At 45.8% G+C, this 13,429-nt stretch overlaps 1 protein-coding gene across 3 annotated transcripts in view; it reads left to right on the forward strand.

The window, feature by feature from the left end:
- Lcp1 (lymphocyte cytosolic protein 1) overlaps window positions 1-13,429 on the forward strand; it is a 95,315-nt gene that overhangs the window by 35,722 nt on the left and 46,164 nt on the right. For 2 of the 3 annotated variants that reach the window (XM_051160837.1, XM_051160836.1), the window contains exon 2: window positions 2,549-2,660. The gene's annotated coding sequence lies outside the window, so the exon portion shown is untranslated. Of the gene's footprint in view, window positions 1-988; window positions 1,054-2,548; window positions 2,661-13,429 lie in introns of all 3 variants that reach the window. The other variant, XM_051160835.1, reaches the window with a different exon arrangement.

The raw sequence follows: 13,429 nt of genomic DNA on the forward strand, positions 1-13,429 counted from the left end.
GAAGATCTTGAGGCCAATGAAATTAAGACATCGGCCTAAAAGTCACACAACTGGTTCAGCAGTAAGGTTGACCTTTGACCTCAGTTACCTGATCCAGAACTTTTATTCGGCCACTCCACTGTACCGGTGACCTGGTTTTTGGAGATTGAGGCCATAACTGTAAAGCAGATGCCAGATGAACTCAGGAAGGACAAGATGAGACGAAACCGAGGCTGGGCTCAGGAGAAGTGGCGGAAGAGGAGTGGGGGGGCGGGGAGGGGGGGCGGAGCAGAGACACAGAGCATCCAGATGAAGGGTGGGAGATCTATCCGGGCGCAGGGCAGAAGGGACCGTACTATCTGCAGAGACACAAAAACCAATAAAACTCAGAGTCCCCCCCCTCCTGTTTAGTCATCACGGGCAGTTTTAAACACCAACTGAAAAAAGCCACAGCCTTGCCTGGGAAAGTCTGGTGTGATAAATACCTCCTCCACAACTGCCTACCTCCCCCCTCCCCCGGGGTAGGGCTTCATCGCTGGGAGAGGCAGATGGGGAGAGATTACAAGGGAGGGGGTCTGAATGGTGAAATCCAGGATGTGGCTGGGGGCAGTGACAGGTGGCTGGGAAGGATCAGAGGGGAGATGATGCCGAGGAAGAAGGGGCTGTGTCGGTTGATAAGGTGGCCATAAGCAAGGACCTGCTCAGTGGCTTTCTTCTTACCTAGTGTGTGCTCTGTCATGACCCAAAGTCCTCACTGTGACTGGAACAAGATTCTAGCTGGAGCCCTGCAAGTTTCACTTCAGCTCTCTTCAAATCTGTGCCCGCTTCCCACGGAGCTGGCTTTCTCAGCTCTCTCTTGGGCGTTTACTTACGCGTTGCCCCGAACCAGGCTCTGTCTCCCCGAGAGCCATGGCTGTGCTGTACCTCTGTCCCCGTGTCTAGCTCTGGCGGTCACTCACACACTAGGGGAACCAGTGCAAGAGTACGTTGTCCTCCTTTTCTTTTCTAGATTCCTCGGGTCTCCCGTGATCAGGCAGGAAAATGTACAGAATGCTCCTGTTTTCTGTCTCCCAGGTAAACAAAATGTGGATTGGTCCCTTTTCCTGAGGCGTGGCTCTTAGGCCCCCCACTCCGTTCTGAAACCACAAGGTGCTCAGTCAGTACACACTTTCCCCTTAAGGAGACTATGGAGACACTCTGTGGAGCTCGCCTGTAGAACCCCTGAGTGAGGACTGTTCCCAGGAGTGGAAACCAACCAGCACTTGACTGCTGTGTAATGCTGTCAGTCCTGCATGTTTCTTCGAACAAAGTCAGGTGTCGAACTTCCTCTGCTGCTTACTGATTGGGATCCTACTCACCACTCTTACCCCAGACGTCAGAAGAGAGTTTTCGGTTCTTACTAGAATTTTCTAGAATGTTCTTTAGAACCCTATCTAGAGAAAAATTGAAACTTTTCCCCGTCTTCCCATTCTTTAGCAGACCCTCTTGCTCAATAGGAACCCTGTGGGTTTCTGAGTACAAACTTGCCTCTCAGGCCGATAAACTAAAAGGCTTTATCTCAACATTAGAACCTAAGGCGAAGAACTTTGTAAGGAAACCAGGAAAGCCAAGGAAGACGGAGCAGCAGAGCCAGTGGAATAATGCTGTGCCTTGACAGCAGTCATGGCTCCTGGAAAACACAAATACCTGTAGAATGAGCAGGCATCTGTGCAATCTGATGGGAGCCTACACCCCCGGGGCTAACTGGAGCATACACCTTCAAGGCTAAATGACGGTGTCTCTGTTACTGTTGGAAGTATATTGATTCCAGGAAATGTAGGGAGGAGTGTACTCAGAATTCAGTCAGCGCAACCCAGATCCGGGAGTCTGAAGGGATTGAGTCTGAAGGAAGGAATGAAGCTAGCATTTAAGCGATAGCTGCCTGTAGGATTCAGCACTGTTCTTTATAGGAAAAGTTTAAATAATTGAACTCTCTAATTGGGTTAAAGAGATCCTCAGCACACTGGTGTTCCATAAATAAAAGAACAAGTAAATAATATAGTGACCTTCCTCTATGGGCCCTGCACTTAAAGAGATCATTTGGGTTTGTTTGTTTGTTTGTTTGTTTGTTTTGAGAGTGGGGAGGGGTAGGGGAGAAGAGGAGGTTGGTTTTGGGATGGGCAGGCTCTCCCATGGAAGTCCCTTTCAGTTCGCCTCAGGTACGTGCCACCTTTTCCCTCAGATCTTTCCTTAGAAGTGACTAGGTTTGTTTATCCCTGCGGAAAGCAGGTAATCTCCTGGGCTTTGCTTTTAGCAACTAGAGTCAGACAGAAGAGTTCAGCCAGGGAGCTGACCTTCGCTCCCCTATCTGTGATCAGAAGGGTTTAAGTAGCCCAGGGCCTCCTGAGAGACCCAGAGGGAGAGCAAACTGCTCATGGGGAAGAGGAAGTGGAAGGTGGCTTCTGGATTTCACTGTGACCTGTTGTCAGGTGATTTGCGGGTGGGAGGAGACATGAAAACAAATGTTGAGTAAAATGTCCTTATAAAGACAAAATCTATTTCTTTCCTGCCTGGTGATTTGCCACTGCAGTTACTTCCTGCCTTGTGACCACACAGCCCTACTTGACAGGGTGCTCTGCAGATCTGAAGGACTGGACTTTCTGACCACACAGCAGTGCTACTGAGGACGGTTTCTCTAGAAGGTAAAGTTGCTTCTTGCCCCTTCGCTTGGTTGGAAGTGTTTGGGGCTTTGCTGCTGGGGCTGGGGAGTTTGCCTGGAATGGACTGAGCACCTGTCCTCTGAGTGTGTCTTGCCTTTCTCTAACGGTTGGGGACCTGAAGGCACCTGAAGTGGCTCTGTGTGTGTGTGTGTGTGTGTGTGTGTGTGTTTATGGGGGGGGGGGGTTTCTCTGGCTTGCTTCTTGCCAAAGTTCTCTGCAGTTATCAGCTCCCCCCAAAAACTGAGTCGCTTTTCCCCATCTTTAAGGCCAAACTGTGTTTTGCTACCTGCCAGTTGCACTATTTCAAGAAGGCTATTTACTCTGATTTGGTCAACTTTAAAACGTTTTCGGGGAAAGTGTATATTGATCATTTAGACTGTGCTGCACAGAATACTAATGGGGTGGTTTAATTTTAGCTTCTGTGGTTGTTTGTCTTAGGGGGGAGAAAAAGCTTCCTTTATAGTCACTTAATGGACCCGTTAACATCTTAGGTCATTTGTTAACAGACGTGGGTTGGTTCTGAGAATGATTTTTGACAACGGGGTTTTGAATGCCTGTGTTTTCTGACTACATAGGACGAGAAGTCTTCTGTTTGTCATGTCGTCTCTAAGAGCAAAAGCAATCTGTGTGTTGGCTCCTGCTACTGTTTGTAGGGCTGGCTTGGTTATTTGTTAAGGCTGAAGGCCATAGAAATGGATGCCCTGCTAACTGCTGGAGGAAAGCCTCCTGCCTACAAGGGACATTCTTTTAAACTGCTGAAGCACAAGGCTTCGAAGTATTGTAGCATCTATCAGCTTTTATTTGATTATCTCTTTCAGTCAAACCCTGCACAGATGATACAACCAAGCTGAAACCCAGTGTCTCTGTCAAGAACTATGCCGGCAGGGTGACTTAAAACAAGTCAGAGGCAAAACTCTCCATTAGGAAAAATGTGGTAGCTTGTCAACACACACCTTGGGGTCAGATTTATAAGGAAGTTTTCACAACTGGGTTCTAAAAGATAGCTTTTTTTAAAAAAACGAATGTCTCTGTGGCCAAATGTAAATGGAATTCATCATTTTTCTTTAAATGTGAATTTCTGCAAGTTGCAGAGTGTGACCAACAGTCTTCCCTTGCATTGCTCACCTGGCTAGTTTCAAAGTGGAGACAAAACAAAACCCAACCCAGAAAGAGCAGGAATGTGACAGGAGAGGTTTAAGGGCAGGAAAATGCTGAAAAGATATACTTTAAACATTTTAATCAGTGATAGTAATGAGAAGGAAATAAAGAGATGAAAGGATGTCAGTATGCATCCCATCTATCTGGGAAGGGATAAAAATGAATGAATATGGCGGAGGTAATGCCAGCCACTTTTGCATTTCTGAAGCACAGGCATGAGGGACGGCTCTTCCGGGCCTCGGCGCCAATGAGGGCACTGTGCGGTGGTTTGCGGTGGGTGCTTGTAGAGACATTTCATTAGCAGTCTCTGTCTGGTAGAAGTGCTTTAAATTTTATCTCTTTTGTATGTTATACTTGCAACAGTCAGTAATGTTGGAAAGCATTCCAGTGTTTTAACTTGATCGGTACTTTTATCTTGGAACCTGTTGGAGAAGGACAGCCAGTGAGTAACGTTTCATTCTAGCGTGCTCGTTTAAATTAGAACCGGAAGAGGACCTTTACAGGTCCTTAAAGCTGCACATGCCTAGTCACGTATAATTTAGAACAGAGCAAGTACCACTGTGTAAATTGTTGTATCGACTTGGCAATGGTAAGAATGCGTCAGTAGGTATTCTGTGCACACTCAGCTTTTGTAGAAGATGTTCCATCCGAACTTGGTTGAGTTTGTGTACACAAGATATGGAGAGCTGACTGCAACAAACGTGGTTACTTCTAAGTGTTTAGTTTATGTAGCCACATGATTTCTTGGAATCCTCTCAAGGGCCTTCAGTTATCAGATTGGGCTTAGGTGTTGCAGTTACTGATGCAAGGTCATCAGAGTCAGGGTGGGGCAGGAGGCTGCCTGGGTTTCAAGCGCTGGGCTGACTGTGCTGGCTGCAGAGGTGGGTGGGGGGGTGGGGGAGGGGGAGCAGCTACCTCCCGTGAAGCATGCTGGGAGAAGCTTTCATCACTGAAGCAGATCAGAGAATCTAACACAGCTCTGTGTGTGTGTGTGTGTGTGTGTGTGTGTGTGTGTGTGTGTGTGTGTGTGTGTGACAGAGACAGAGAGAGGGGGAGGGGGAGACAGAGAGATAGAAACAACACACACACACAGAGAGAGAGAGAGAGAGAGAGAGAGAGAGAGAGAGAGAGAGAGAGAGAGAGAGAGAATTTGCAGAGACACCCCAAAGGATTTTGATTTTCATAACTTGATTCCTTGGCAGATTTCATGTAACATGGGATGATTCATTAACAGTTTTGCTAAGAATTTTTGTACCTTCACGAATTTGCCTCAGCCCACTTCCTCAGCCTTATTTCATGCCACTTCCTTCTACTTGAGCCTCTCCCCTCCCCCTCCCTGTCTTGCCTACCCACGTTCTGGGCTCACTAGACCGCAAGCCACCAGAAAGTTCCAAGCTGTTTCACTCCATTTCACTCTAGTTCTTTAATGGTGTTCTCTGTAAGTCTTCTGAGTTTTTTCAAGAGCCACTTGGAAACACAGACTGTTGCTTCCTCCACTGACGGCCAGGCCTAACGGTTGCCTAATGCTGTGCCTTGGGGTCAGTATAGCATTGATTGTATCTTCTTAATTATTATTCTTTTCTGTCCTGCCACACTCACAGATCCAAGTTCCTTCTCTATCTCTCCTGGTACATAGAGTTGCTGAAGCTGTTGATTGAAATGAACATTTGTCATATGTATTTTTTTCAAAAATAAATTTGTTACATAACATGAAAGTCTCTGATCTCACTTCTCAGTTTAGTGCTGGCTGAGTTCTCATAGCGACCATGATGCAGGAAGATGCAGCAGTAATTACTGCATTACAGCTGTCTTTCTGCATCTTTCCCAAGGCCTTACTCACAGCACCAAGTGGACATTAACTTTCAAGAAGTGTAAGAAATTATACAATGACCTTAGCCTTCAGAAATAAATGACAATAGTGTGTCACCTTATTTTAGAAACAGTTAGAGACATACTACCTAGCTATATCCCCAAGATAGGCCTTTGTCTATGACAATGAACATAAGGACACATGCCAGAACCTTTACTCAGTCACTCTGTATTGTTCTTGGAAAATTCTAAAGTCACCTTTTCTTTTCTACCTAAGGAGTGTGAAGGTTCCTCTTCACATACAGGGATGATAACAATCACATCTCAGCATAACACTAAATAAGATAAAATTAAGAAATTCCCTTGTTTAGCTCATGTTTGAGAAGAGCTAAAAGTTTTAAGTTCAGATTATAAAGTTATTGGACTTTTTGACTAATGACAGATGTTAGAGCAGAATGACATATTTTAGATTAATTTAAATTTCTCCCCAGGAATTTTTTTTGGGGAGGAGGGCTATAGGGGTTAAGTGGTTGGTTCCCAGTTCACAGATTCTTCAGTGAAATGACATGATTCAGTTTGTACCCTGAACAATGCTGAAATAAAAGCTGAAGTTAGATCCCATCAAAATACGTAACTAATCGGCCAACAGACTTGGCGGTTTCAAGTGTCCCTGTTTCACTAGAAGACAATGCACTCTGACATCAGGACACTGTGGCTCTCTGAAGTGTAGGGAAGCTGCCTCCTGACTAGATATCCGTCTCCTCGGGGAATCTTGCTCCAGCTGCTGAAGCCGTGGTGTTCCAAACGGCATCTCCTTGTTGTTTTCCTCCGCTGCTTCCTTCTGACTCAACTTCCTGTCCTTACCGCTCACTCTTCCTGTTGTTTCGGTTTGTCAATTTCCATCATTGCATCTGTCTTCCCATCCGTTGCACAACAGCTCCATCTTGTAAGGCACTGCGAGCACCAGAGGGAGGAGGGAGAGGTGGTGAGGAGGAATTTCAATTATCACCCTAAGAAGAGCTAATGCACCCTTACTTAGAGCTGGGCATTTCTCTAAGGGCTTTAACCATAAGAAAGCGTTTAGTCATCGCTGCAATCCCAGGAGGTGAATACTGGCGTCCTCTTCATATTTGACAACAGGTTTGTTTGCTTGTGTGTTTTGTTTAACTTTCTATGATTGAGTGAGTCCTGTATCAACAACTGTTGGATTCCAGAGACAGTCCAAAAAACAAACAATAAACTGCAATGCGTACGTGTGCCTAAGGTCTAAATTTGAGCTCGGGCGGTTGTAACGTTGCCTGAAGATGTGCAGCTGTGGCGTGACCACTTTTATGACTGTTCTGGTGTCATCCCTATCCTCGTCCTCACCACCTGCCTGCGCCTCATCATCCTGTGTGCATGACTGTTCTTGGTATTTACAATGTACAGACCACACAGTATGATCTTTTCCTTTAAAGTCTTGCAAAAGTTCTTAGTCTTAGAAGATAGGAGTGTGGCTTAGGTTAAGCAGCCTTCACATTTCCTAGTGGAGTGTGGCTGGCAATCATGAATAAATTAATTTAATCTGTACATCCAAGCGCCTCTACCTACAATTATACAGCAGTTGCCAAATATAAGCACTCTAAAGACCATTCACAAATGAAAAGTTGTTTGAGTGGAAGAGCAGAATTTGAAAGTGGCACACTAAGTGAGTAAAAATGTGTTGTCCTCAGCTTCGGGGAGGCCTCTATGTCAGTCCCACTTACAAGCTGTACAAAGGCCATTTCTGAAACACGGCCAGCCCCCTCCCCCGGAAGGAAAAGCGAAGATGTTAAATTGAGGAACTAGCAAAGCCGTGGCTCTGTGGTTGCAGCATTGATTCTTATTTTAGTTTAGCACAAGTTACAAGAAGCTCCCCCCCCCCCCCCCGCCCCCTCGGCCTTTCTCTCTCTTACACACATACACACTAGTAGCTAAACTTGTCTGGGCATCAGAGTTTGCATTCTCCACAGTGGCAGAGCTGAGGACCAGCTTCTGGTACTGGGTTAGTTAAGCACATGAATTGCAGATGCTCACATCATTTTTTTTTTCCTCTGCTTACCCTTTCCAGAGGGAAGTGGCCTAATGAGATAACTGCCTGGTATTTAATAACCTGCATTTGGTTCCTTATTCTAACAGCCATCATCAAAATTTATCCAAGGTGTGTCTGCAAATCAATGTGGTAAAGAACTACCTGAAATTATTTCTGTGATATCTGTATATGGCCCTATGTGTCGTAGCTCCGGCCTGATTAGCATTAGCCGTTGTCTTCTTCTTAACTGTAAAGTTAAGTTCTAAAGCATGTGTCCTTCTAGCTCCTTGGCAGCACAGGCTCATAGCTGAGCTGCCCGACTGAAATCCAAATGCTCAGGAAGTCAAAACATCTTGAATGATGATCTCATTCTCAGCAAGTTTCAGACTCCGGACTATTCCAGATCTCAAGACTTTTGGATAGGTGTCACCCAAACAGTCCCCAATCTACAAAACTCTGGGGTCTGAAGCACTCCTGGTCCCAAGTGTTTTGGCTAAGGGGTGTGCAACCGGCGACTTCTATCAGAGCTGTGACAGATAAATAACTGACAGGAGTGACATAAGGGTGAAGGCGTCTGTTCTGTCTCCCCCTTGCCGGTTCCTGTTCCACCCGGGCACGGAAGGCTGAGCATCTGGAACCTCTGGGCCAGTACTGCTGGGAACTTGCAGACTGATCTATTCACATCTAGACCTAGGCAGGCTGGGCCAGAGCCAAAGACAGATACCACCTGCAAGGCCTACCCCAGGGTACTCACTTCAGTTAGCCGAGCCCTAGACCCCAAGTTTGCACAACCTCCAGAAACGGCATCAAAATCTGGAGACCAACTGCTCAAACATTTCAGATCAAATCCTAGCAATCACCTTCACCCAAGGAAGGACAAGGGTGAAATAAATTCCTTAGGGAGAAATAGGGGTAACAGGTACCAGGAGAAAGTAAAGGAGAAGAAAGCAGGCGTATACTTTTCCATTGAAGAGATCCCCTTTTTCATCTTAAAACTGAATCGAGCTGTCCATGCTGTTTCCTTTTTTTGTTTGCTTGTTTGTTTGTTTTTTGTTTTCTGTTTTTTTGAGACAGGGTTTCTGTAGCCTTGCTGTCCTGAACTTACTTTGTAAGCCCTACTGGCCTTGAACTCACAGTGATGCCCCTGCCTCTGCCTCCCTGAGTGCTGGGATTAAAGGTGTGTGGCACTATTCCTGGCTATTCATAAAACTTCCAATGGTGTTGATTTTTTTTTTTTTTTAATTTCCTCTTTGGAATGGTGAAGGCTAGTATGTACTATGGCAACTTTTTAGATTTCCCCGTGCCTCATTATCTTTCATGTGGAAATTTTTCATCAACATGTCCCTAGTTCTGTTTCTGTCTTCTGACTACTGAGAATTACAGTTGGGACATTTCAGTTCTCTGTTAACTGGGTGGTTTTGCCTGTTCTTTGGGGGCCTTAAACTCCCCTAAAGCTCTTTGGGAGCTCCAATTTTGTACAAATGTCTGGTTTTTAGAAGCTTGTAAATATTTTACAGCTTTTTGTTTTGCTTTCTATTTTTTTTTTTTAAGACAGGTTTTCTCTGTGTAGCCCTGGCTGTCCTGGAACTCACTCTGTAGACCAGGCTGACCTTGAACTCACAGAGATCTGCCTGCCTCTGCCTCTTGAGTGCTGGGATTAAAGGCATGCACCATCATTGTCGAGTTATTTCTTTAACTGCTTATTTATGTCTTTATTCTGTATATATGTGTGAATTCCATGACGTACATGGAGACAGAGGAAGTTCCCAGGACTAGAACTCCGGTCGTCAGGCTTAGCAGCAAGAGGCTTCATCCACTGAGCCATCTCACTGGCTCTTATTTTACAAATTTTTAAATCAGGGCTTGTATCCTTCTTCATGGAAAAAAAAATAGGTACAATGTGTAGAAAGGGAGTAAATGGATACAGATTTGGATTCCTTCTGTTTTTTGTTTTTTTGTTTTTTGTTTTTGTTTTGTTTTGTTTTGTTTTTTTGAGACAGAGTTTCTCTGTGTAGCCTTGGCTATCCTGGACTAGCTTTGTAGACCAGGCTGGCCTTGAACTCACCAGGATCCGTCTGCCTCTGCTTCCCAGAGTGCTGGGATACATGCCCAGCCTGTATTCATTTTGGTTTTGACCATTTCAAAAACTGAAAATCTCTAGAACTTCTGAGGCCAATTTATTTTATTTTAACTTTTAATTGATTCTTTATGAATTTCATATCATGTACCCTAATCCCACTCATCTCCTCATCCCACAACCCCCAAAGTTTTAAACCATTAAAAATGAATAAATAAGCAAGCATCTCACCGTGAAAACTGCAGTGCGTCACATAGTATTCTCTCTTGTCCACACATCTTTACTTGGAATGTTCATTGCTTTGAGTCACTGGTCCGGTTCAAGGCCTCTGGCTTCTGTTGCTCTATCAATATTGGATACTCACTGGGATTCCTCTCAGCTATCTTGTTGTTGCCTGTGTCATGGAGATCCTGCAGCTTTGATCTATAGGACTGGCTCCTTTACTCACTACAGCAGTTCATAGATAGGGCAGATGTTGGGGTGGGCCAACTAAAAGCCCTGGATCTAGGCCTGCCAGCTTTCCTGTGCCCACACCACCAGGGCCAGCTCTCTAGCTCTACCCTGGTTAGCTCACCCAAGTGCTACAGCTGGCGAGGGACTGGGCCAGATCTCCGGAGTGCCAAAGCCAGAGAGGGACAGGGCCAGCTCCATGAAACCTTGGACATCAACTTAGTCCCAGGAAACAGCCCAGACCAGGGGTCTCTGCATGGCCTTTGGTGGTAACATGGGCCACAGACATTCACACACACACACACACACACACACACACACACACACACACACACACACACACACCTGCTGCTTCAAGGTAATGGAGCTAGACATGGACCTTAGTAGCAGCATGGGCTGAAAAGTCACCATAGCCTCGGGTGGCAGCAGAGGCTCCTCATGTCAGGCAGTCCTCACCACCCTCATGTCTGTAGTTCTGCCTCTCTTCACGATGCTCAAACCATCCTGCTTCTCATTGAATCAAGATTCACAGTTGCCCCTTCCATTTTAAGTGCAAACGGTGTCTATTTAAACTACATTGTTGGGGGCTAGAGAGCCAGGTCAGAGGGTAAGAGCGCTTGCTGCTCTTGTGAAGGACCTGGATTCAGTTCCCAGCACCTACAAGGCATCTCAAAACTTTTTGTCACTCCAGTTCTAGGAAATCTGATGACATCTTCTGGCCTCATCAGGTACAAGCCATGCACAGGGTGTATACACATGCATGCAGGCACAAATACTCAGACATGTTAAATAGGAATAATTAAATTTTAAACTCCACTGTAGTCAGGCAGAGTGGTGTGTGCCTATCATCCCAACACTCCGAGCCTGAGGCTGGAGAGTAAGGAGGAAGGGTCCATCCTCATCTATGTAGGAAACTCTGTATTCTCTACCATGACTTAGGTGCCACCTGACAATAAGTCTTAAGAATTCCTGTCTGGGGATGAGCGTTGAATGACTGCTCCTCACGCCACATTTCCTAGCAGTAAGAGATCCCAGCTCTGTTCTGGGTGCGTCTACTGGTTTAACAAACATATTTGTGAGCAGGCAAATAAATGCTTGAGGGTTTATGACACAAAGTCCGACAGTTATGGAAGGATTAGATTACATTAGGTAGCCACTCAAATTTCCCTCTTGTGACACTTACAAGTTTGACAGAAGAAACATCCCATCATAAATTAGTGTTAGTAAATACTTGCCAACTCTCTGTGGCTTCTTTCTCTCCCTCCTCCCACAAGTGTGTGTGTGTGTGTAATTGGCCTTGTCATCAGAGATTTTAAAGGAACAGCTCTACTGGGCACATTGAGAATGAAGGGACATTATTAAGAATAAATGGGAGCATGTGTTGCCATTGATAAACTACAAATGTGGTCACTGGCTCTCAGGTCACACTAGAATATAGAAAGTGCCTAGAGATTAGGGACTAAACAAACAGGGTGAACTGCAGTGCAGGCCAACAGGACTTGCTCAGAACGTTTGGTGTACCCAAGGGTAGGGGAGAGGTGCACCACGGGGCTTTATCTCAGATGCCCAATGCACTCTTATGGCTCCTGGCTCAAGGATGAATGTGGTTTGGGCTTTTCTTAACATCACTGTGTGTTTTCCAAGCTTGGCCACACTTCCTCAACTGTTAGGATGTACTTTCCAATGTGGGTGTCTCAGGCAAGCCAGAGCTCAGAGACCCTTACAATAAGCTTAGTCAATATCAATGCTGACAGCCTCTGGTACCACCTGCCAGGTCTGCACAGTCTGTGGGCATCCAAGGCTATGCAGGGAACTGGCATAGGAGCCAAAGCAAGGCATGCCAAGATCTTCTAGAGCTAGACAATGGTGTAAAACATCGATTTACACCCACACCACACCACACACACACACAATGTGTACACAATCAAGTATAACTTCAGGGCATTGGCTATAATATTTCTTACATGTAGACTATAAAGGAACTCTGCTCCCTAAGATGAGTTTGCAAAAGTTCTGATCCTTGCATTTTCTTTTAACAATTACCTCTCCCCGCCCACCCCACCCCCATTTCCTTTATGTGTCTCTTAAGATTTGGGGATTTCCCCCTCCCCCTGACCAAATCTTTAGGTTCTTGAATTCTTAGTTGGACCACACAAAGATTGGGGACCTCCCACTTCTCTTTTCAGACTACTCACTGACTCACTTCTCGACTCTCTCATGGGCCCCATTTTCCCAATTCTGGCATTTCTAGTTCCCTCTTCTCCGAGCAGTGTTTTCTGATGAGAGACTGTGTTCTAAGGAGGAAGCAAACCAAGCAAACTGGCTCTAGGTGGAAGCATTTTGTTTGCCTCTTCCTACCTGCACTGTGTGGACATAGCACTGCAGTATAGTCCAGGTCACTGATGGGCCCCTTCTAGAAACAAGAGAAGCACTCTCTCGTGCTTCCTTTTTGTGGGGTTCAGCATCCAGTGTCCCTGACATCAGCCACACAGGACCAGCCTCGGCCATCTCTGTATGCTTTGCTTGCCTTCCATTTACCTTCTGTTTCCATGGAAAGCTCCACAGTGAGTCCCTAAGTGCTATTGCCTTCTCTGGGCAGCCTTCCCTGTCTCTCCTTCCCCCATCTTCACTATTCCTGCCTCTCCTTCCTCCTCTCTGTCTCTCTGTGTCTGTCTGCCTGCCTGTCTGTCTGTCTCTCCTCTTCCCCATCTTTTCTCCTTCCAAACCCTTCCTCTATTCTTTCCCTTTCTTCCCCAATTCTTGCCTAGCAGAATCCAGGACTTCCTTCTCTGTGCTCTCACAGCACCACGATGCCATCTTTAAACTACTCAGGGTAGTGTAGCCTTTCACATTAATGGTGACTTCCTTTCACTCAATTGTGCGTCCCCTGGAGGTGTCTTTATGTTTCCAGTACCCAAGACAAGACGTCTGCTTCACACAACAATAGCAGATAACCAAAGTGTTCAGGACTCCCAAATATAGGATCCCTTTCTCTGTGGGAGCCATGAGGACACTGGCAGGGATGACCAAGCCTGGTGGTGGCCTTGCTGGTCTTAACACCTCCTTTAAGATGTTGAAGAACTTTAGAGAAGAGACATTTAGAATTTCCCCCAGAGAGTGCCAGGCCCGAGTGTGTAGGAATACAATCAACGCGACACTGGGGCTTTCAACTTACGGAGTTTCCCTTTGGGTCACTCTGATGAAGGG

The sequence above is a fragment of the Acomys russatus genome, chromosome 18 (genome assembly GCF_903995435.1).
Source record: "Acomys russatus chromosome 18, mAcoRus1.1, whole genome shotgun sequence".
NCBI classification, from domain to species: domain Eukaryota; kingdom Metazoa; phylum Chordata; class Mammalia; order Rodentia; family Muridae; genus Acomys; species Acomys russatus.